A 25,299-nucleotide genomic window follows, 5' to 3' on the forward strand; every position below is an offset into this window, starting at 1 on the left:
CCCTTAGGCCTGGGGCTGCCCTGGAGTTAAGCAAAGTGAATTTTGAGACCCAGTAGGAGAAAACGTATTCATTGCTTGGAGGAAACACCAAAAATCCAATACCCCAATAAGATTTGTGCTATCTGTCTAGTATAACAAGCTCCCTAAGTGATTGTAAGGCTTCTCGATGAGAGAATTATCTCCACCTTGCAAGTTAATGGAGGATGCTTCCCCCTTCAAGCCAAACAATTTCTCCAAAGGGACTTGCGCTAAATGAGAGAAGTTGCTTTAGGGAAGCTCTGTAATCCATATGTAGGTGTATACTCTACGTGGTCTACTTACCAATCACCCTCTCTGTTTGTTAATTGGATCCATATAGCCTGTCAAAAGGTGACCCTCTGAGGGAAATTTTAGCTGTAATTGCAGCAGAAGTTGTGAGAACTGATTCCTTGATACAAATACATATATATCTTATATATCCTTAATTCGGAATTTAATCTTTTTGAACTGATTTCATATTCTTAAAGTCTGAAAGGGGGAAAAAACACAATCTGTCTCCTGTGTGCACAATGCAACCTTTAAACCAATACAAAGGCACCAGATTATAGTGGTTGCACAAATGTTACAGAAGTTATTCTGCAAATAAACAGCGCCTTAATCCACTCCTTGCCATATAGTTTGATTCACCCACCTGCCTGCCCAGGCCCCAGTGCCGGCAATCGGGGGAACGGCACCAGCAGTAACAGCAGTGGGCAGTAGGTGCGGCTGTTTGAGTAGGGGGAGTGGGGGATATGAGGGGGACAGAGGTTCACACAGGCTAGGGGTGCAAGAGCTTTAAAGTCGGCCCTGGGCAGAAATGACAACACATATGATTTTCGGCCCAACTGAGCCCAACTTGCATTGAAGTGCATGTGCCACTGCGTGTATTTTAGTGCATTTGTTACAACTGTGTCAGGTACTTCCCCAGCTTGCTCTTGCCCATGCTGCTTTATGGGAAAACAAATATTGCTGAAATTACACAAAGTGGTGCAATTTATTTTATTTATTTACTATAATTTATTAAAGCTAAGAAACATCAATGTTTTGGCCCAAATATTGATGACATTGACATTCAGAAATCAGATCCACTGTCCTTATCAGTAATTATTCAAAATACTAGAAAGTAGGGGTGCAGGTATCTGTACTAGCCTAACCACTCACCAGTTGTGAACTTTGAAGAAAAATGAGGACAAATACCTGTAATTGCAGTACAACGGGGTGATCCCGACTTTTATTTCAAAGTGCTCTTAACACTTCAATTACTTATTATTTATCAGTAATTAGACTGCAACCTCTTCAAAGAAGCTTCTGTCCAGTAAAGGGTGCTAAGGGTGTTAAGAATTATATTTATCTTATTAATACTTCAGTTAAATACAAGCTCTCTAACTACACTGTCCTTTTATTAAGGCAAAAGAATCACTGAGGGTGGTTTTCATCTTTTTTCCAGACACTAAAATAATAACTTGAATAATGTGAAAATACTAGAGCTGTTCCCCACTGGAGAGCTTCTCCGTATTTAATAAATCCACACCCTGGTTGCTCCGTATCAGCAATATTATATGCAAGGTAAGAACCAAATAAATGCTAACATGAGTATTTAATCTGTGCAGTCTCTATGGCCACATCTCACAGCACAGAAGATTTCTTACTGCAGAAGTTTTCCTTTGCTCGTATGGCTCCTCACATGAACAACAAACAGCTGACACCGACACCCAGGGACCCTTATTATGGAGTCTAGCATAATTAAACACAAAACAGAAACATTGCCCAATGAGACAGACTCCTGCGCAGCCACAGTTTCAGACAATTAGATCACCTCTGCGATGTATTTATTTCTGGCAGCGACACCATGCCTATAATCTTCTAGATGTTGCTGAACTATAACGCTATGACCCTCTCTTGCTAGCTGTGGGAGATAGGAAATGTACTTCAGCAGCTTCATGGCTGCATATTAATAAATGTATGGAACTTTTTATCCAGAATGCTCGGGACCTGGGGCTTTTAGGATAAGGGATCTTTCCGTAATTTGTATCTTCATAACTTAAGTCTACTAAAAAATCATTTAAACATTAAATAAACCCAATAGTATTGTTTTTTCTTGAATATGAATTAATTATATTATAGCTTTCTAAATACAGGTACTGTTTTCTTGTTACAGAGAAAAGGGAAATCATTTTTAAAAATCTGGATTATTTGCTTGTAAGGGAGTCTATGAGAGATGGCCCTCCTGTCATTTTTTAGGAAACCCTATCAGAATTAAAAACATATTTTAATATGGCAGGCTAGGCTAGTCAGCCAATACTACACACTGAACAACCATCCCATTTTTTAAATTATTACATTTTAATTAATAATAACAATTGTTAAATCATTGTAATTGTTAAATTATTGTTAAATAAATATCAAATTTTAAATACGGTAAGTATTAATTATAGAAAACAATAAGGAAGATAAAGAGAACTATATGGTGTCTATTTGCCAAATGCACAGTTCAATGAGGAGGTTAACTCCTTGACCTTTGAGCAGCCAGGCAAGAAAAATAAAACAGCATCCTGCCAATCTGATCTCAATAAATAATTATTAGGACAGGGCTGCCCAACTGGATGCTTATATGCTTAGGGATGTCGCTTCTCTGGTTTTAACCCGCACAGTCTGGTTGTTGCATGGGCTCAAAACTGCCTGTCCAGATTTCTTACTTTAGAAATCCAGGCCAGGAATGCTAAAGCAGGGCCTTATTTATATATAAGCACCCAAAGGCTTCTGCCTAGGGTGTCAGCTTTTGGGGGGCATCCCTTGTATGCCTATATATAATATATATGGGGTTTTTTTAAGTTAAATATTCCCCCAGCCTCCACTACAGATTTCCTTAGGAATTCAACACTGCCTCAAGGACTAGCAGAAGGTTGTGACAGACGTTTGTGAGTAAGTGGGGTGCAAGTGCCGTGGGGGGGGGGGGAGTCAGTGGTCCCTGTGATATAAGGGTACAAAATCTTTTAATTAAGCCCTAGGGTCAACAATGGGTGCCCAAGGTGTTCATATCTTTCTGTGTATGGCAAGCTTGAACCTTCTAGCAATACAGCTCGTGGTATTACTGCAACCCTGAATGATAAACATTTCTATTTGCCAAAAAAAAAATCTGAGACTGCTTGATAAAGACTCCAGGAAACCTAAAATACATCTGAAATAGCAATGTTAGCGGCAATGTATTTAAAGGTCAACCAGATACAGCAATTGACGTTCCTCTTCTGTAACGTAAATACTTCAAATCTTTATGAGTAACTATGAGTTAAAAATGTCTTTAAAAAAGTGAATTCTCCAGGTTTCATTATGAACGAATACTTTGAGCTCCCAGGGAAACTTTCTTTTCCCTCTAAGCTGAAAGGCACCTTGACCAATTAGTTAAGGCTGCAGTCAATTTGAAATCATCACAGAGACTGTATTTTTCTGCTCGGGCGGGCATTACTGCTGAAATAAAAACCCGCTGGTAATTCCCTAAGAAAAAAGTTAATTCTTCTCTTCTAAATGTCATGGCACTTCCATAATTTCTGGTCTCCAGGCGGAAACTGCTCAGCTCTTCATTAAATCAGCAGGTCCACTCGGAAAGGTGTGCTGCAGCCATAATACAGCGGAAGCACTCACCCAGGTAGCACTCCATCACCCATCACGGCATGTTTCATAAATCAGATTGCAGGGATGCTATTAAGGCCTGGTTTGCAATAACACAATATCAGATCTGGAGTTTGAAGGAGAGCGAATAAAGACTTGCTGATGTGAATGAAGTATATGAAATGTATTCTTCTTGGCTGCTTTCTAATTATTGCAGTATTGCGTGTGATCAAAGAAATCAATATTCTCTTTTCTGCTTAGATCAACACTAGTTAATGCATATCATAAATGTCCTTACATTGTTCATATTTATGTCATAGCGTAATTCCAACATTTTTTTTTTGCCTGGCTGCTATTTACTTCTTCTTGCTTGTTGACTCAACTGTTATTTTAACAATTTTCTTTGGCTGGGCGATCAACAAGTAGACTTTTTAAGAAATCCTTGCATAATTTTCTAATAAAGATTTAATTTAATTTGTAATTCAATTGCAATTTAGCACCTATTTTGCATATGAGCCCTCTGGCCTGTATTAGCACTTCCCAAACCATATTAAAATGTTTTCAAAGGGAAATGAAATGGATAATATTAGGTTTTAGAAATCTGAAAGTGATATACTTTAAGAGCCAAAGTTCCAAAAAGCCCCTGGCCAGTGGAAAAGCATATCAGGGAGATAAGTTGTCTGCAGCAGCCCAAGATTTAACCATGGGCGTTAAAGCAGAGGTCCCCAACCTTTTTAACCTGTGAGCCACATTCAAATGTAAAAAAAAGTTAGGGAGCAACACAAGCATAAAAAAAAGTTCCTGGGGGTGCTAAATATGTGCTCTGATTGGTTGGTAGCCCCTATGTGGATTCAATTTAGTAATGGGCAGCACCTCACATACGATTTATTATTCCATGGCTAAGACCAAATACAGCAATGTTTCAAGCCATTCTGTGGCTCTTTTTCAAGCCATGTGGACTAGCAACATACAGTAGGCTTTGTTTGACTGTGTATATGGTTTTTATGCAACCACTTGCCACTAATCCAGGAATTCAAAAAAAGGACCTACTTTGAGGCCACTGGGAGCATCATCTACTACCCATATGACTACCTATAATAAATGTTTTGCAGCAAACCTGCTGAAGCTTTTTTTCCTATTTTTTGGATTTCTATGTTGTGCATGAGCCACTGGCAGGAAAAATGGTCTCTGTGTACTCATGTGTGCAAGGGCCCTATAGGGTCATGTAGACAATGTCTAGCTCGTCAGGTTAATAAGTGATGGGGGAATGAAAGCTAAGATGCAAATATCAAATTCTCAAAGTTGCAGCCTTTACCCCACATAGCATGTGTGTTTTCCAAATTGGACTTTTTATGCTGCTGCAGCTCTACAACACTAGAAGGTACAGTATGGAACATTCGTTGTGTTCTGGAAATGCTCGTTATATTTGGAATGTCCCCATTTGTAGACCCTTCTCTAAATGCTTTGGATTGTGTAAAGTACAAAATCATTTCAGTAATTTTCATTTCCCACAAGCAACAGCAACAAAGTCTGAGACTGCACTAAAAATAGTCCCTCGGCTCAAGTGAGTAACCCAAAGCCAGCCACATGTGACAGCAGGCAGATGTCATTAGGCCATGACAGGACAGTGCTAGACATTCAAATCTGTACCGAGCACAGATTTAAAGGACACGGCAACCTAATATATAACGCAATTTCCACATACAAGGTTAGAGGGGTAATGTTTAAAGCATTTCTCTCTTTCATTGGACTAAACCATGTACTAAGCAATGGCCCATGGGTCAGCAGGGCATGCTAAAGGTAGCACATATGCAGCAATAAAGATGCCACCAGGGAAAAGCTAGGAACAAGGGTGCAAGCAAGAATTTATCAGAGAACCCATCATTCCACTGGAATGAAAGGCTTTTGTCTCACCCACCACTATCAGGAAACAACTTACTGCTAGACAGTACTCTTGGCAACAGCTAGAACTGCATAATGCACTAAGGCCCAAACAATAAGTCCCAATCTTATACCTTTGCCACATTAAGCACACGCAGTAAGCAAAGCCAGGGAGAGACTGATAGCTGAAGATTAGAAAGGCCAGTAGTATTGACTAAAGTAGACATACTGGGGTGTAAGGGGTTTAGAGTAAAGCAAATTACTGTAGCAAGAAAAACTGTCTCTGCAGGAGCTACCATAGTGCTGGCTTCTACAGAGTCAAACAATATTACCGCTAGTGTTAGACAACATATTATATTTCTGAAATCAGGTATATTTTCCACATTTTAACACTATTAGAGAACAGCGGTTTAATTTTCAACGGTAACTAATCCTAGCAACCAATTCAGTGTTCTGAATTTTATTTTGGAATCTTTTCCATGGAAAATATTGCCTGCATTTTCCCACTGACTTCAGTGGGTTATACAAAGTCTTAAGTGGCTTAAAATAACAGCACTAATTTCGATTTATGTGTCTTAAAAACACACCTTTATAAGCATGCTGCCCTGTTAATTCACCTTCATCATATTTTAAATATGCAATTTATTTTACACCTTATACATATACATTTTAATTAAAATATTACATACCCTCCTACCCCTATGGCTGGTTTGTGGCCGCACTGTTTAAGCTATAGCTTGTACATAATTGTAGGCTCAGCGCAGCTAAAGGCAGAAGTTGGAGGAAGCTGTGGGAGAGAAGGCTGCAGGTATGCTAAAGTTCGCAGTGACGTGGGCTGATTGTGCACAGCAGACCTGCCCAGTTTATATGAACAAGCTGCTGAGCAAACACTTCTGGGGCCCATGCCCTGAAGCAGCAGGCAAGGTAGGAAGGTATCTTGCTGGCAATCTAGATACACTGTAACCAGCAAGAGAAACATAAATCATATTGTTGTTTGCTTTGTAAAATAGTTCATTTGTAAGGTCCTCAGTGGGGTCCCTCAGGGTTCTGTACTGGGTCCACTTTTGTTTAATTTGTTCATAAATGACTTAGGGGAGGGTATTATGAGTAATGTATCAGTGTTTGCAGATGACACAAAACTCTGCAGACCAGTCAATTCTATCCAGGATGTGTCATCCCTGCAGCAGGATCTTGACCAACTGGCAATCTGGGCAGCTAAGTGGCAGATGAGATTTAATGTGGATAAATGTAAGGTCATGCACCTGGGATGTAAAAATATGCAAGCCCCGTATACCCTTAATGGGACTGCACTAGGCAAATCCATAATGGAGAAGGACCTTGGAGTCCTTGTAGATAATAAACTTGGCTGTAGCAAGCAATGCCAGGCAGCAGCTGCAAGGGCAAACAAGGTTTTGAGCTGTATTAAAAGGGGTATAGATTCACGGGAGGAGGGGGTTATTCTTCCCCTTTACAGAGCGCTGGTAAGGCCCCATCTAGAATATGCTGTTCAGTTTTGGTCTCCAGTGCTCAAACGGGACATTACTGAGTTAGAGAGGGTCCAGAGAAGGGCAACTTAACTGGTAAAGGGTATGGAAAGTTTCAGTTATGAAGAAAGACTGGCCAAGTTGGGTCTGTTTACACTGGAGAAGAGGCGCTTAAGAGGTGACATGATAACTATGTATAAATATATAAAGGGATCATATAATAACCTTTCTAATGTTTTATTTACCAGTAGGTCCTTCCAACGGACACGAGGGCACCCACTCCGTTTAGAAGAAGGGAGGTTCCATTTAAACATTCGGAAAGGATTTTTTACAGTGAGAGCTGTGAGGTTCTGGAATTCCCTCCCCGAATCAGTCGTGCTGGCTGATACATTATATAACTTTAAGAAGGGGCTGGATGGATTCTTAGCAAGTGAGGGAATACAGGGTTATGGGAGATAGCTCTTAGTACTAGTTGATCCAGGGACTGGTCCGATTGCCATCTTGGAGTCAGGAAGGAATTTTTTCCCCTCTGTGGCAAATTAGAGAGGCTTCAGATGGGGTTTTTTGCCTTCCTCTGGATCAACTAGTAGTTAGGCAGGTTATATATAGGCATTATGGTTGAACTTGATGGGCGTATGTCTTTTTTCAACCCAACTTACTATGTTACTATGTTACTATGTAACTATAGCACAGGGGCTGCAGTCTGAACACCCATGATTTATTTTTTACTCTCAAGCTGGGAATCCAGATAGGATACATGCAGGTAACAAAGCACTGTAACAAACCACAAGCTGAGTGCAGGGCAAACTGCCAGGCTGTGAATCCCCAGCATCTCAGCATTCCCAGGAATATAGCACCCAGTGAAAGAAGGAAGATCACCGCTGAGCCTAATGCCAGATGCTGATTTGGCAAAACACAAAAATATTTTAGATTTAAAGAGGTGACATGCTATATAGATATAATGCACAGTTTATCCAAATCTGTATAGGCCAAAAAAAAAGTTAATTATATCTTTATTAATGGTGTGTTCATACATCAGAATATGCCAGTTACAACTTAATGAGACAATCATTCTCCCCTGCCTTTTTCTTGCTGGTCTGCTGGCACCAAAGCCAGCCGGCACCCGATGCTTCCATATTGTCTATTAAACATACCGTATATACTCGAGTATAAGCCGATCCGATTATAAGCCGAGGTACCTAATTTTACCTAATAAAACTAGAAAAACTTACTGACTCGAGTATAAGCCTAGGGTGGGAAATGCAGCCGCTACTGCTAACCAGTAATGTAATAAAATTACATTAAATGAGGCACTAGTGGGGTATATGTTTTTGAATATTTATTTCAAAGAAAAACAGTAAACTAGCTCTGTAAGTGGAGTAGAGGGTCAACAAAAACAATATGGTATCAACAATGAAACCTTAAGAGTACTACTCCCTTAGCTCAATCAGCAACTGGAGGGTCTGGTTGCCGGGGCCTAATTTGCACACAAAGGAGAGAGGGTGCTAGTCTAGAGGGACCCATGGCACCAGACTCGAGTATAAGCCGAGGGTGACTTTTTCAGCACATTTTGGGTGCTGAAAAACTAGGCTTATACTCGAGTATATATAGTATATATGTGAATCAACATCCTTCTGTGGCCACAAGTGTTGAAGCTGCATAAAGACTGAATAAAGTTGAACTAGTATCCCTCCAGTTCTTACTGAACTACATTTTACAACATCCAGTCCAACAGTTTCCAGCATACTGGGAGTTGTTTTCCCACAGTACTAGAGACAGCTTGTATCATCCTGATCAGGCAAAAAAAGGCACAGTACATACACATGCAGTGCATGAGAGTCTGTCGAGTAAATCTCCTATTGGTTTGTATGCCATGTTGGTTGTAACTTTGTTGCTATAAGCACTTTACATTCCAACTGGGCTGATCTGTGCTATCTATATAGAGTAGTGAGTGGCCTGATAATCTATATAGAACACAGGCCTGATAACAGGCTGGGAACCCGATCTGCAAGTGAGCAAAAACAGTTGTCACTAGAGTGCAGGGCTAATGCGCCAAACTGTCACTCAGTACTGTGCCTGCATGTCAGATCGACTGCTGCAACAGATAAAACAATGCGTATTGTCGGCTGGTGCTTTACCCCAATAGAACCAGTTCCTCCTCCCCAGCCCTACTGTACTGTCTTAAAGGGGCAGTGTACACCCATATCATAACATGAGCATAAGAAGTACAATACTGCAATAAGGTGAGCAGACAACAATGGGGCACAATTCTAGTTACATAAGAAATCTGGGTATGTCTGCTGTTGGTTTCCATTGTTGGGCTGGATGTTCTAGTCTTTCTATCATTGAATTGCATTTAGTAATGCAAAAATTTAAATGTACCACTGTCTCTTATTATTTACCAAATGCTATCTCCCTAGACCACCACCATGGTCAAAGCACAGAGACCTGCCATGGACTCTGTCCAAACTTATACCATTAGTATGCTGTAACTGGCCCCCTCTTCCACGGTGACACAGGTTAACCATCAAAACCAAGCAGCAAATTCAATAAATCAATTCAACGCACAGGGACATCCCTGCGCTTGTCAGTATGGGACACCCAGTTGCAGAGTGGTTCTATTCCCTACCCTTTTCCTCCTGTTGCAAATGGAATGTAATGGATTTGCCACACGGTAATAGGAATAATCTCCTTTACACTGCAGCACTCTCTGCCCCAGGTCAGAATGTTATGAATGAGAAATTGGCAGGTATTGGCTACCAATTTACTGTGCAATTGTGAAAATGGGTTTGCAAAATAAGGTTTATTTAACACATAGGTCTTCAGTTCACAATGGGAAAAGGGTGCTGGACATTATTCTGCCTATTAACCCGTGTTTAACCTGTGCAAATGACTGCTAGTAAAGGCAGCACCAAGCATGTACTGGGAACATCACAATAATGGAATATAATATAAAACATAAATGAAAAAATAGAGCTTAAAGAAGATAGAAACTTTTAGATAGAAGCATTTTTTCCTAATAAAAGAAAATGTATTTGTAAGTAACTTTTCAATATACATTCATTACTCATTTACAATGGTTGTAGTGTTATTTGTAAAAATGACTGCTACTGAAAGCAGTATCTGCCTTCCTCTTTATTTTCTGCCATGTTGGTTCTTACATTAGACAGCTGATGAGCAGACCTGAGAAAAAGCATTTAAGGATGCCATTTGCTACATTGTATCAAGAGGCAGAACCAGCAGTGCAGAAAGGGACAGCAAAATACCTTCAACTGCAATTACATTTACAAAGAAATGTAAAGATCTCTGTTTTCTATCATTGAGTGAGGTTTGTATGCCCTTTTAATGTAAGTGGTTTACATAGTAACATAGTAACGCTGACCAGTAAACACATCTAGTAGCCAAGTATTATTATTATTGGTCTCCTACGAGTAGAATTATGAAAGGCAGCATTCAGGGCAATGAGACACTGGGGGGCCATTATCTAATGACAGCTTTAGCCACCAGTGCCAGTGCTCAATTCATAAATATTTTATGCCTTTCTATAAATGTGTATGCTATGAATGTCGGCATTTCTTCCAAAGGAATCCAGGGTAGCCCCAGAGCACTAGACACACAAGGACCAACCGTACTGTCCATTTCAATTAAATTGGCAGGCCATCAGTCCCGGTGGTACTGGTAAATAAAGCCTCAATAAAATAGCTGGAAACAGCGGATGCTTAACTCAGAGATAATTGCTTGCAATGTGCACGTTTGAGTGTCAACACCGATTTTGCTGTTAATTTGGCTGGCGTACATTAAACTTTCATAATATCTGCAAATACAATGAGATGCTAAGAATTCTGGTTCTCTTTGCATTTCCAACACCCAGTGTGTCAATCATCCCAGCTGGAAGCTGTCATAGGTCTCCACCGCTCCTTTAGCTCGCTCAGAACTGAGGTGACTGACAGGGTATATCGGACATGAGAATTTTAATATATGTAAAGAGTTGCACCCTTACTTCACTCAACAGTTCAACAAACCTTCCCAAACAATCTCTTATGGTAATGTTACCTTCTATTTTTAGTAGGACTGGTTCATCTCAACTTAGATAGATTTCTTGTACCTGTGGAACGGTGCTCATTCTGTTGCCTTTCAAAGACTGTACTATAAAATATACACTAGATTTTAGACGGTTTTATCCTCTAATTAGTTTCCTCTGAATAGACAGCAAAGTATGAGGGTGACGTTATGCGCAAAGATTATATATGAAATAATTATTATACATGCAAAACTAGCATGCATGGGGGGGAGATTGGTACTATCTATTCCAAAGTGGTACTGTTCTAGTGGTACCTTCCTACTGACAGTGGCCATCAGATGTAATAGCCAGGTGGGGCACCAGTTGGAGCATCCCTAGTACAATAAGATATATACATAGATACATACACAACACGGACTTTATATAAAGATAAATAAACACTCCCATTCCAACTTACTATCAGACTAATACATCATTTGTATAGAGCTGCTGTATGAATTCAATTGAACAAAATTCCTGCACACGATGAGACAAAAAGTCCAAATCCAAAGTGTAAATCCTAGCAGTGTCCCATACAAGACCAATGGGCCATGTGGTCATTGATGGTCAGTAATTATGCAACCCAATTCCTAATTTAAAAGAACATGTTTAAAGATTTAAACATACAGTATATAGAACATACATTACCTAGAGTCTGTGCATAGGGTTGTGCATCTTGCATCTTACCCTGAGAATGGAATTTTATACTGCCTTCTCACCCTGTTATAGAACAATATAGGATCTCTATCTTTTGTATCGTATATACAGCAAATCCAGGGCCAGCGTGGCATTATAATACACTAATATAGACTTGCTAAAAATAAATATAACTAAAGTGTGGATACGAAAAGGAAACCAAGTATACACTCAACATTACTGTTCAAAATAGGTATTCTCTAATTTCTACATTTGTTTTATACATTATGCTGGCACTTATAAACAAAAATTCCAGTCATATAAACCATCTGGTTGATAATAAACAGTGACAGATGACCATTAAGCCTATCAGGGTGGTCATCTGGGGCCCACAGTTCCAAGGGGGCCCAGCTCTGTGGAGCTGCATCATAGAGCTTGGCAATGGCAAGGGCATGATGAGCAGGACCAAGGGTTGGTGACAGAGAAGCTTTAATAATCTGAGCTTTTATGGTTCTGACCACAGTGTCGGACTGGGGTGCCAAGGGCCCACCAGAAAACCCTTAGATCTTAGGTCCACTCACTTTCTTTAATCTCTTAATTACTTCTTTTACATACTATTATCTATCCTTTCCCCCATTTCTTCAGTTTCTTCTCATATAGAATTGAGGAATGATCATGGTACAGGCATACAAGGCAAATGGTTGGGTGAGCAGTAGGGCCCACTGACTCCTGGGCCCATCGGGGGTTTTCCTGGTATCCTGGTGGGCCAGTCCAACACTGTCTGACCAGACCAAAGAGCACTCTGGTTACACATTCATGACATTAACAATTTTATCTGCTTGTGACATATTTTAAGGAAATGGATATGGCAAAAGTGCTTAAAAGAAAACTCTGAGCAATTATATTTAAGTTATATTTAGGGTATTTGTCCCTTTGAAGTACATTAGAGTGCAAACCTTTTAGTTCCATCTAATAAACTTGAATCCTTCTTTATCACCTAATTAGCAGTTTTCTATGCAGGATATAACCATGTCTTTCACATTTAATACACATCAAACTTTTTCATTTGTAAACAAGGCGGCAAGATGCTGAATCAGCACGGAGACAGACCATGAAATAGCAGGTTTCCAGCTCCAAGTCTGCGCTACAAAATGAGATGCGTGCCTTTCTGTGTGTATTAGCCTCCTCTGCTCACAGCATGCTAATTTAGGCAGCAATCAAAACAGTTTGCGCAGGAGGCATAATATATGTCAGCCTCCTGTTACAGGACACACACTTCATAAATTTCTGTAATGGAAACACAGCGCACCCTTAACACCTGCAGTACTAGGGCCAAGAGGGTAACTGTGCACTGTGGGCATTTCGGAATTTTTTGTTGGTTCTTTACCATCAGGACAGGTCAGTAGCAAAATACTTGTAGCTAGTTGAAGTGAATATCCCTTCTGTTCTTACAATGTATATGGTTTTCAGAGAAACCCTAACTGGCTGGGTGAAATGATATCTGATCGGATATGTATATGTAATATGGCCCACAGGGATCCTCTTTCATACAGTAAAAATGATAGAATCTTAGTGAATGGTTTGAGAATAAACTTTTAATACATTACAATGTCATCACACATCAATTCACAACTGTGTTAAATAATTTAAAGAGAAACTATAGTTTGGCGCCATGTTAGAATATTTTCTAAACATTTAAAAAATGAAAGTCAAGCGCTAATTGGTTGCTTAGGGACAATGCATTTGTGTGATTTTGAAACTGAGGCATAGTCTGCATAAAACTGCATTGCCAATACTCCAAGACAATGACATCTATGGAAAGCGATAGCTCCACGTAGTTATTTCAGTGCAAGAGGGTCACTTCCAATATAGGGTGTGCAGCTGAGTGGGGAAAGAGGATTCACCAGGAGGGAAAGCACGGGGCTAAACCAACAAGATGAGGGCATCTGTTGCCCAGGCCGCCAAATTTCTACATCTCCCACTGTCTAACCTGACATGTACATTCAGTGGTTGCACACACCCTAATCTAGAGTAAACAGTCCTAAACATACTTTGGGGCACTTTGGGGCACCTACTTTAAAGCAGTCAGAGGGGGTGCAAAACCTGTTACAATTAAGGGGCCAGCTGATCTATAGTATCCTCCAAGCTTTTCTCACATAAAACTGTTGTGCATCAGCACCATTGCTTGTATAGGTAGTCCTTCAAAGAGTGATATGATCTAAAGCGTACAATCAATAGAAAGGTGCACTTTTACTGTGTAAATGTATCTCTATTGGCACTGCCACACGGAGTGGATTCTTGTCCTGTAGAAAAACACTGACTGAGAATCTGCCTCTATGGTCCAGAAAGCTTTTTGTGTGCCTGAACCATTGCGTTGGCCCAGGTGCAGGCACGTGGAGCAGATTTCAGTGCAAAACTACTCATGTATGCAGTTCCACACCAAAATCCACTCCGTGTACCTGCACCAAGCCAACACTATGGTTTCATGTGTAGGCACATCAATAATCATTATGAAGCGTAGAGGTGGATTCTCAGCCTGTGTTTATCCACAGACCGAAAATATGACCCGTGTGACAGTGTCTTATACTTGCACATTAGCCTACAGCAAAAAAATCCAGTAGCACACTGAAGATGCAAATCGTGAAAAAATTGTATTTTATTTGCCCAAGTACATAAAAACAAGCAAAGAGCAACATTTCGGGACCCTCCGGACCCTTTCTCAAGCTTGAGAAAGGGTCCGGAGGGTCCCGAAACTTTGCTCTTTGCTTGTTTTTATGTACTTGGGCAAATAAAATACAATTTTTTCACGATTTGCATCTTCAGTGTGCTACTGGATTTTTTTGCTGTTGGATATTGACCCCCATGCAAGGTGAGGTTCTTCCAGTATTTGCACCTGATACCCGTTTGGGTAAGTTAACAGAGGGTTGAGCTCCCCAATACTGCTATTGTTATACTTGCACATTAGCCTGGCAGGATGGCAAGACATATGTGATGCCAACAGTGGAATTTAAAACCTAATTAAAAATTCTGCGGAAACCTCCAGTCTGTGTCAATGAAGAGATTTAGATAATTTGTCAAATTAAGAAAGATGAGGTTAAGTTGTCAGTGACATTGTTTCTCCTATTTTCTGACCTATAAAACCACAATATTTTGGTGTAAAGTGTATTTCCAGCCAGTAGAGAAGCATCTAAAAACTGCTCTCTCCACCTTCTCTATAAGCTAAAAAACACCAATACTGGCACTATCAAGTGTTGATGTGATTAGTGGCAGAATGGATTTCAGGTAGGGAAAATGGCATGTGTGCCATCATCCTAACATATTCATCACTTTCTCAAAAAGTTCCCTAATCTCCAATGTGACAAACTACATTGCATAATTAGCAGGTTTGCCCTCATTACAGCCAATGACAAGCTTGACCTTTCTGTATAGAGATACCGAGAACTAAACTGCAGACCGCAGCTTGTAATAATGGCAGCCTACGAGCCAAGCTGCTACTGCAGCACAATATAATAATTTGCCTGAGTTTTGCATGTTACGGAGCCGAGGAAAACATCTGTGCGGACATAATATACAATATGTTTCCATCTCCAAGCACTCTGCAAAAAGGAAAAATCATAAGCCACTATGCATTTAATGATGGAATCCTTCAGTGTTATCAAGGGACACAAAACTGCAGCGCACACCTGCATAATAGCCTCAGTATTCAATCACAATGCGCAATCCTGAAGCCCATTCAATATTTTCCCCTTAAACAAAATAGATCCAAAAACCCTTCAAAGTTTATTAAAAATAAACGTTTTTCTTTTTTTTCTGTCGACTGCCAGGGACATAGCATCATACCTTGGGGAAATACAGGGACCTGCTAAGGAGCGATTGGCCTTGGGAGCCTGTTCTGGATCAATGCATTTTATACTTCTTCTGAAATACATCTCAGGAACTGACATTTACCCACTCAGTCAACCACGGAAGATGGTGTAGCTCTACAAAGGAAGAGAGTGGATGGGGGCTCTAATACAGAGGATTTCGAGAGCAAAAAGGACTATATCACGGATAGGAGGGTAGGTTTTGTATGAATGGTGTACTAGACCTCATGCGCATGAGTTGCTCTAGTAAAAAATAAAAAGTATCTCTACCAAGGCAAGTAGTAGCTTCCAAACATAGATACAAATCTTAATATGCTGGGTATGTTTGGTTCACACATTAAGGGCTATGACACACGGGGGGAAAAGTCGCCCACGACAAACCTCCCTGTTCGCGGGCGACTATCTCACAGTGTGCCTGAGCCCTAAGGTCACACCAAACATCTATTTAAGGCAAAATATATGGCAGAAAACTAGGCATACAGTATCTTCCTTTTAAACACTGTTTAATGCAGCAGATGGTTGTTGCTTTGACATGTTGATGTCAAATGTGTGCTTGAAAACCTGAAGTAGGCTACTCAGTTTAGCAAAATATTATTGCCCCTGGGCACTGGGAATGCCTTAGTGACCTTGTTATGTAAAAACATGGTTACACTTATTAGAAGTAAATATCACAGAAAATGAGAAATATTTTTTTATTAACTTAATGAGCACTAGTTTATATTCCACTGATACGCTTGCAGTGAAGACAAATGGGAGTAGACCATTATAGGAAGATGAATTACAAATTGATACAAAAGGGAAATACTCCTGCATACTCCTGTGATTAAAAAAAACACAATTTCAAAAACTATGCCAGAGTCCTCCCCATGGCTCCAGAGGGGTTCTTATTTGCTACAGCGCAGCTGCTGCAATATCAAGGCCATTGTACCATTTTGCAGTTATTGAAGTCAAAAAAAATATAACACTGCACTGCTGTTGGAAACAGGTGGGTTAAGGTTCAGATTGTATTTTTTTTTCAACCTGCTCATCATAATAAGTAATTCCCCACAGTGATAACACAGGGGTTTCATCAATTCACTATTCTTGCCCTGTAATACTAAGGAGTGCCTCTGGGTCCAAACTGGGTGGCCCTGAATTGAATGGCTGGCTGCTTAGTGTTCCAGATTTTGTGTACCACCCAGTCTCTAAATTGTCCTATTCCAGCACACGTGCTAGCATCTCTACACAGAGTACAACCTGTTATGTAAACTTCCTCGGAAAACTCTGGAACAGAAATATTAACTGTTTATAAGAGATATAAATGTCATTTTGGAGTCAGCAGAGATAGTGACCAGAGTGGCAAGGCAGGCTGCAGTTTATGGAAAGTGAGAGTAGCCTCCACTGGGAAAATAAATTGTTCAAACTAGAACAGACTGACACCCATCAAAAGGTCAGCTCGATACAGATCAAATTAGACCAGTCAGAACAAGAGGGAAAAAACATTTCAGGGAATAAGCCATAATTATTCATTTCATTAGAAGAATTCATCCAATTCAACAAATCCATCCTAGTAGCTGAGCATTAAACCAGGAAATACAGTATAAACATATATTCCATTCCCATTAGCCCAGCAATTCTCTTAACTACAGGTACCCGTATAAGACATTAGCCTGCTCTAGGGGATGCTGGGAGAAGCATTCTTATTTTTATAAGAATTCTTAATTATTCTCTTATTAATTCTTATTCTTATATATCACCTGTTGATTGAAAACAGGAGTAGACCCTAAATGTAACAGCAAAGGATTTAAAAGAAACATAAATAATGTAGTGCCTCAACAGAGTTTTCCCTATGCTATAGGCCTTGTCTGCTGCACAACCCACCAGCTGGTGGCACTGTTCTGATTCAGGCCATGGAAAAGAAGAAGCAAAGCAAGAAATAGATTTTGTGCATTCTCTGTCTAGATTAAAATATAACTTTTATTTTACATTTATAAGTAAAAGTTATATTTTAATCTAGACAGAGAACGCACAAAATCTATTTCTTGCTTTGCTTAAGTATTTATGGGTGGGAGACACCTTGTGCTGCTCTGTGCTGATGTAGGATAGGTGTATCGAGTATTTTCTTTGTATTCTCCTATGGAAAAGAAGATCCATCAAGTGGCAAACCTACAATAACTGCAAAAGCCTTACTTGCTATAGCTTTTCCATATAAAGTGATGAATTCCCATGTATCTCTATGGGGTATGATCTAATTTAGTTGTATCTAAAAGTGGCTAAAATATTAAATATTAAAACTAAAATATTTGTGTCCCTGCCCTGTAATGGTTACCATTTATGATAAGTTCTTAATGCAACAGGCTATTTAGGTATTGAATCCTGATCGTCCAGAGCCATAATGCAGTGACAAATACAGAAATATCTTTAGGGATCATGTTTCTCTAAAAGGAACATGCATTTTATGCACTGGACATATTGGTCTCTGCCTCTCATACTTCAGTGATCTGCACTTCTCTACATTCATCTACACCAGGGGTCCCCAACCTTTTTTTCACCACGGACCTGTTGCAAGCCGAACATTTTTTCCACGGATTGGCGGGGGAGAGGGGGGGTGCGCATGCGCATGGCGTTCATTCACATGTTCATGCGCACCTTTTATCTGTGCCTCCATGCGTGTCTTTATATGCGCGACGCGTAACTTTGAACGCACAGAGCATCATATTGTGCCTTTTTATGTGCGCCGCCTCCATTTTTACTGCAGGGAGGAACAGAGGCGGCCCACTTGAAAGCTGCCCACGGCCCGGCGGTTGGGGACCCCTGATCTACACTACACATAAGCACATTATACTGAGACAGTGTAACAGTAATAAATATGCATGGTCAATGAACAACTGTGCAAAGCACACAGCACATAATTTAGGCTCATGGGGTCTTTACATTCCTCCCTCAAAAACTTACTGGTCAAATATATAATTAAAAGCTTGTCTCAAGAAGGAAGCCCATTATTAGCCACTATGATGTAAAAAAGACACCCATCCTTTGGCAAATGCATTGTATCAAGAGAATTTTTTTAGAGAATTAGCAGGGAAAGGGGGGCAATGGAGAGAGGGATATAAAAGCCTCCGATGGGGGAATGTAGCAACGGATTGAGAGAGAGGTCTCTGTCGTGAATAAAAAACAGGGGGCTGAATGTGGGACCATGCTGGTCTATGCATGCTGTGCTTGAAAATGTGAGGGGCAACATGCAACTCTTTGATAACAATGTGACGGTAGTGCTTTGGAATGCAGAGAGGGGGGCATCCTGAAAGTCTGTCCCTTGGCTGTGTGGCTACAAAATTCTTATGCCATATTCCCTTATTTAAGTTATAGCAACCTAGACAGCCAAGTGGAACATAACATTTTGAAATAAAGGAGGGTTACTGAGAACAAAAAAAAAGTACTGACAATTCTCATTTTTACAAATTAAATAGCTCAGTGTCAAAATGCAGTATTTTGTTTTGTTTCCATTTGTGTAAGATTATAGTATGGCTGCACTTGTAGGTTGGAGGCCAGTCTCTTATGGGGCTCCTTGCCAGCCTTAGTCAAGCCCTTTTAGCCAAAGTGACTGCCTTTAACTTTGTATTTCATCCATGAAGTAGAGAACAATCAACTGCACATTTATTTCATGTTCTTCAAACAAAGACCAGATGTAATTCATGTATAATTTATTTAACCCTGAGGGTCTTGAATTCAATCCATGGGAACCTCGACTACAGTGTTGTTTGTAGGGAATTCTTCACACAAGAATAAGCAATGACATATATCTTTAGATAAAAGATCCTGAGCATCTGATGGCTTGGGGGACATGGGTGGCCTACCTATGAACTGTGATCACATTAACAAACAATTGCAGGTAGGATAGCACTGGCCAAACCGCCTGCACAATCCATATAGAATGCAAGCCCTTGGGGTAATATATGTATATCTTTATTTATGTATGCCTCTGTTCATTAATTTATTATGTTGAACTTTCCCCAGTCCTTCTAATAGTAGCATATTTATTCTGGATTTACACATATATTACACAAATACATGAGGCTGCCATACAGACTGGCCAGTTACTGAACAGCGACAAAAGAGAAAGGTTGATTATCCTTCACTGCTTTCCTCCTTGGCACTGCCATTTAGGATGACTTGCACCAGTTATCAGCACAACAGCCTTCTAAACCACCTGTAATTATAGGAGACTGGAAATAATGGACGTGAGATTTTGTTTGCATACCCTACACTCTTTTGGGGGACTAAAGATCCACAGGATTGGAATTCTCTACCCTGAATAGTATCACATAGGTTTCCATGGTTAGAACATTTATAAATATGTTAGCATGCCTGGGCTGACAAACTGTACATTCTGGCAAATGCAAAAGGGCTGCTGTAAGCCATAGACGTAGACAGACAATTTTTATTAAGCCTTTGTGAGCTCTTTGGGCCTCTGTGTACTTGAAATGCCAGGGCCTATTTTAAATCTCAGTCTGAAGCTGTACGGTAATGTTTTTTTCCCTGCAAAATGTCTCTTCAAAGGTGCATCATGTTTGCACTTCCAGTCGTTCCATTACTTCCTACTAGGCTAAATGCCCACAAAAATGTCATGACGTCTGCATAAAGCGAGGACAGAAAACTGCACTTCTCGGTACTGAAAGCCAATTTTTAAAGCAAATACTCTTGAAAAATACAAAGAAACTGATTTTAAATGTCACAGCGATAAATTGACTTAAATTGCATCTGGTAACAAAGTCTACAAAAATAAGCTGTGTTGTGACATGGTGAGCATGCCCAGCAAAAACAAACAAGGGTAGTTTACTTTATTGTAATACAAAAGAATGTTTCAGATTTCAGTGGCAACCAAGAAAACAAATGAAAAACTTATATAAATACATATTTTAAAAGAAACAAATATGCAGCTATAGTCCATTATTAAAAAGCACAGCACAGGAGATTTGGCTAAATAAACACTGTGATGATTAAAATGCTTATATTCATGGAATGGGCCCTGTACCCTTATTACTCTGCAGACCCCTCTGGTGGTAACAAGGTTAATGATTTCCGAACTGTTCCTTCTTTTACGCTCCACTGCTGTTCCCAATAAAGAGCAGTAATTTGCAGAAAACTTCAGAGTTTATTTTCATCTTCCCCTCTGTACACAGGGAGATATAAGGTGAATTCGGCCCTCTCTCTTAATAAAATTAGCATCTCAAAAAATATGTCATTTCCCCGGAACATGGAGCGTGTCTATTAATGCAAGAAGCAGATTGTCTTTCTTCGTTCCTTAATTTGTTTCATCTAAAAGCAATTCACTCAACATCTTGTCGCCCTCTGGCAGCCTGGTTTACTTATCTGCACTTAATTTCTCATTTGGACCAAAACAAACTCTTTACACCAGCCTGCTAAGCGGCCTGTGGTGTGTTTGAGAGCACCGCAGGGTTACCCACCCAAAGCATGATTAACTATGATTACTGACCCTTGTAAAATCTAACTGTCTACTTCAAGCTGACAGTTTGTGCGACTTCAATCATCATTACTGTTTGTGAGATCAGAACGTTTTTTTTTTTTCTTTTCTTTACCCTAATATTTTTATTCAAAAAATGTAATTTAATTTTTTTTAATTTGTTTGGCAAAATGTATTGTTTAATACAATTCCAGCATTTACATATTTTTTTTTCTTTTAAACAAAGAGCCTGTAGCGTTGCAAGTGCAAAAGTCTGGCGCGTGTGATGACAAAAGTATATTATTATCTGGCTGTGTAATCTCCGACTGCCTAATAATGAACCAACATAAAAGCATGTGTATTTTTAGCAGTAAATTTTCCAGTTTGCTTGGGTCTTTGTGCCAGAGAAAAGAAACTAACATGATTTTTCGCTTAACTGGTAATACGGCAATACACCACAAACACTGATAGACACAGTAAATAAACACATTTGCTTTACACATAGTATATAAAATTGCAAAAACAAAAATTGAGGAGGGGGGGAATCACTAAGCATTCAGAAGATTCTATTCACATTTGTATTTGTCCTGAAGCCACTACAGCTAAATGTTGGTATATGTATATAAACACACAATAAAGGAGTATTTGTATAAAGTTATTGTGTTTCAAACTGTTAAACTGGCTGAATTTATTACAATGCATCACCAAATCAGATTTTTTTACTGTTAATATAATATTTGTATATGTATGTGTTTCCGGTTTGCTCAAGTAAAAGTGATTAAGTAGAAAGTGTTACAAGATATGTGGTTAGGTGTGAGTCTGTATTATGATCTCCCTTTTGACACATGTTAATCATTATACACGAAGTGAAGGAGATTGTGTTAAACTCATCATAAAGAGCTAATAATTTACCTGGGGTCAATAAGGATTTATAAGGCATACTACTCTATATGAATGTATGTATCTATGCATAACGCCACATGTAGAGGCAGCATGGTACAGGTGTAGAATACATAGCACAGAGACAGTTTTAATAATCTGCTTTATGATATTATTGATTTTTCTAGAAATATGTTATAAAAAGGAAAATTAAGCATAATATGTATTAATAAGCAACAGTATATAGAAATAAAGCTGGACCTATCTTACTGATTTGTATGCTCTTTAGCAATAAGCTGCAGCAGGGGAAACAGCAAACAGTGGCAGGGAACACATTATTTTCTTATGTCCTGCAAACGGCATGAAAGAATTCTCTAGGACAAGCCTTACAGACATTCCAATTGGCCATCAGAGATGTCAGCATTCAACTGTCTGTGAGTCAATGGGAATATATTTTGTTTACCGACATGATTACATTGATTGACCATACAAGTAGGATCCAGGGCTCTGGCACTGCAAGTGTTAAAGAGAGGGAGTGTCCCCATTACTAATACCTTGTATTCCTCCCAGAATACTTGTCTTTAGTAATGCAAGCTGTGCTAGTGTCTAATCATACTCAGTATTTGCAAAACAAAGGGTAGGATTGGTGGGTTTTAGTAAATGCACATACTGTATAACATATTTATCCTGCCAGCTGCCTTTCTGCTAAAGCTGCAATCGTTTAAGGGAGGAATTGGCCTCCAACTATTCTAAACATTATTATCATTTTCAAGTAGAAAAATGTCTTGGAGTTATTGAAATCAACAAATCCCACCTCAAATAACTATGGATATGTGCAGAGAAAAAAATCATCTAGCATATATATACCAAGAACACTGTGGGTAGCAAATGGTGATTAAATAAACTGCCCTACTGACTCCAAACCCCAGAATTCCAAGGTTATAAAACAGGGCACATCAGAAATTCCTTTTGATTAAGGTCTGAACAAAAGGAAAGGGCTTGAAAAGAACACTTAAGGTCACCAATGAAGAAGGAAATGATAAGGTCATGGGTGAAGATGACAAATGTTGGACAAGGACCAGACACATAACCCTTAAGATTACAGGCTCCAAATATCTCTATAAGAGAACAAAATGCTAAAGAATAGAATTGGGGGGGGGAACAAAAATCTATTGAAAGAGCATCAGACCTAAAAAACATCATTCTTAATTTGTCATTGTGTTTAAGTGGGGATAGGAAAGATTATTAAAAAAAATAAATAAAAACAGAAGCCTCCAAGCACTAGGGCAAAATAGCACCTGCAGACTCAGGGTAGCATTAGATTTGAGGATCAACATCTCTCCAAGTACACAGTATCTGTAAAACTGTGTGTACACACTACATATCTCATTAAATGAACATAAACTAGTGTGAGTTATCAGGCCAGCTCTAGTGTAAATAAACAGAGGAGGTTACAGGGAAAGAGGCCAATGGCAGTTGGATGTGGGTTCCTAGCCAGCACAGGAGTGTTACCAGGCTGCAGAAGGTCGCAGGAGGCAAACCTTAACTAAAGAAAATACCCCCCCCCCCTATTCTTTCATTCTTTTACAGCACAAGCGTGCAAAGGCTCACAATGCGACTTCACCCTTACAACAGGATTGACAGCTGCCTTACAATGGGACAACCCTCACAGTGTCAATATAGTTATTTTTATTGACAAAGACTAAAGCTTTCATATATGAGGGACAAATAAGTTTGTGTGTGCGCGTGTGTACGAAAGTAAGACAAAGTCACGCCTGATGCACAGTTGGAGAGACGGTATTACTACACGCTGATATATCTCAGTCACCGAGCAGCTAAGGATTTGTAATTGCCTGGTTATTTCTACCTACAAATGCTGAAAGGCAGAACAGACAAGGGAAGAAATCAGCCCCCCGCACGCCGCTGCACCTGCTGCCTGTGAAACCATTCCAACACACACAAGTGAGAAGTCTTGTGAGCCAGTCAAACAGGCATGACCAGAAGTGGAGAAAATGATATGCAGACAAAGAGACAAGGAAGAGAGATGAATAGCAGTCTGTAATACAGAGCAGTCTGTCATCACTCTCCGATAAACAGTGCTGCCCACCTGCTTCATGGGACATAGCCACACTGTGTAGCGGGAATCAAGCATTAATTAACCCCAGGAACACCAGCCCCTATTCATTGGTGTCTCTACCCCCCAACTCTGAGCAGCACTAGGGTTCCAGTGCTACGCCTGCACGCTGGTTTGTCTTGCTTTCATCTCCTACCATGCAAGGGGTTAAGCAAATAGTTTCATGACAATGCAGTCCTTTTATAACGGTGTGAGATTTATACAAAGTGCTGCACTGGCACAGGCTGCCCATTCACTGCAACCAGGCAGACTGAGATTTTGTGGGTTTAACTCCAAACCCCAAGCACTGACGATACATGTGGGGTACCAAGAGGTGTTTATAACTGGCACCCCTGAATCCTCCTCTTACTTTGAGATCAGGGACTTGTTTATACAAAATATGTATACAATAAACCTGAAGTGATCGAGGACTAGAAAACGTTTAGGATGCTGGAAATGAACTGATCAAAGCCTGAGGTTATATCACAAGCATCCAAATATCAATAAACTACAAATCCCACAATTCCAACAGCCACTGCCGAAAGTTGCCGTTCAAGAGAGTGATGCAGACTGCTGAGTTAAATCAAGCAAATCCACAGTTGCCCCCCAAAACCTGTCACTAAATAGTAATTGATAGAAAATCCAAGCTGAGCGTTTTTGGGCAGTTACACTAAAATGCTTTGGGAATGTGCATATACACTTTTAGAGGGAGCTGGCAGCAACGTTCCTCTCGCAGGGTGAAGGGATAACTGTCTATGGTATAGACTTCAGTTTTACCCCTCACTCCAGACACACACACTAAAGTGATTATGGGTGTAATATAGTGTAGGAAGCATAATGGAAAAAGAGTATGAACAGAGGTGAGCAGAGTCAAGTGTCTATTATCTCAACTCCTCAAGGTCCAGACACAGGGACCCGCACTGCACAGCACTGAATGGCTTGGCAGACTAGCAGAGCATGAAGGCTACAAGTGCCACATTAGACTGGTAATTAGAGGGATACACTCAAGAAAATTAAAATCCATCATGCCCTTACACAGTAATTGTAAAGGGTTTCATCTATCAGATAAAGGGTTAAAAAATAAGAAGGCAACAGGTAAAATTTAAAGGAGGGGACTGAGGGGCTGATAGGGCTCCTAGGGGGACATTAGGGGGAGGGGGCTGACTCATTTGGCACAGGCAGGTTAAAGGGGTGAGAGTTGGTTGGGGGTTTGTTGGCACAAAACTGGCAGAGGCAGCTTGAAAGAATGGGGGGTGTTAAATTGGGCAGAGAATGTGGTTTGGAAGACTTGGGTAACAAAGTGATGGATCAATGGTGAT

General features: G+C 39.9%; 1 protein-coding gene across 1 annotated transcript in view; it reads right to left on the bottom strand.

Annotated features, from left to right (window-relative positions):
• Positions 1-25,299, bottom strand: part of erbb4 (erb-b2 receptor tyrosine kinase 4) — a 501,591-nt gene that overhangs the window by 475,775 nt on the left and 517 nt on the right. The gene's annotated exons all lie outside the window — the stretch shown is intronic.

The sequence above is a fragment of the Xenopus tropicalis genome, chromosome 9, assembly GCF_000004195.4.
Source record: "Xenopus tropicalis strain Nigerian chromosome 9, UCB_Xtro_10.0, whole genome shotgun sequence".
Lineage (NCBI taxonomy): Eukaryota > Metazoa > Chordata > Amphibia > Anura > Pipidae > Xenopus > Xenopus tropicalis.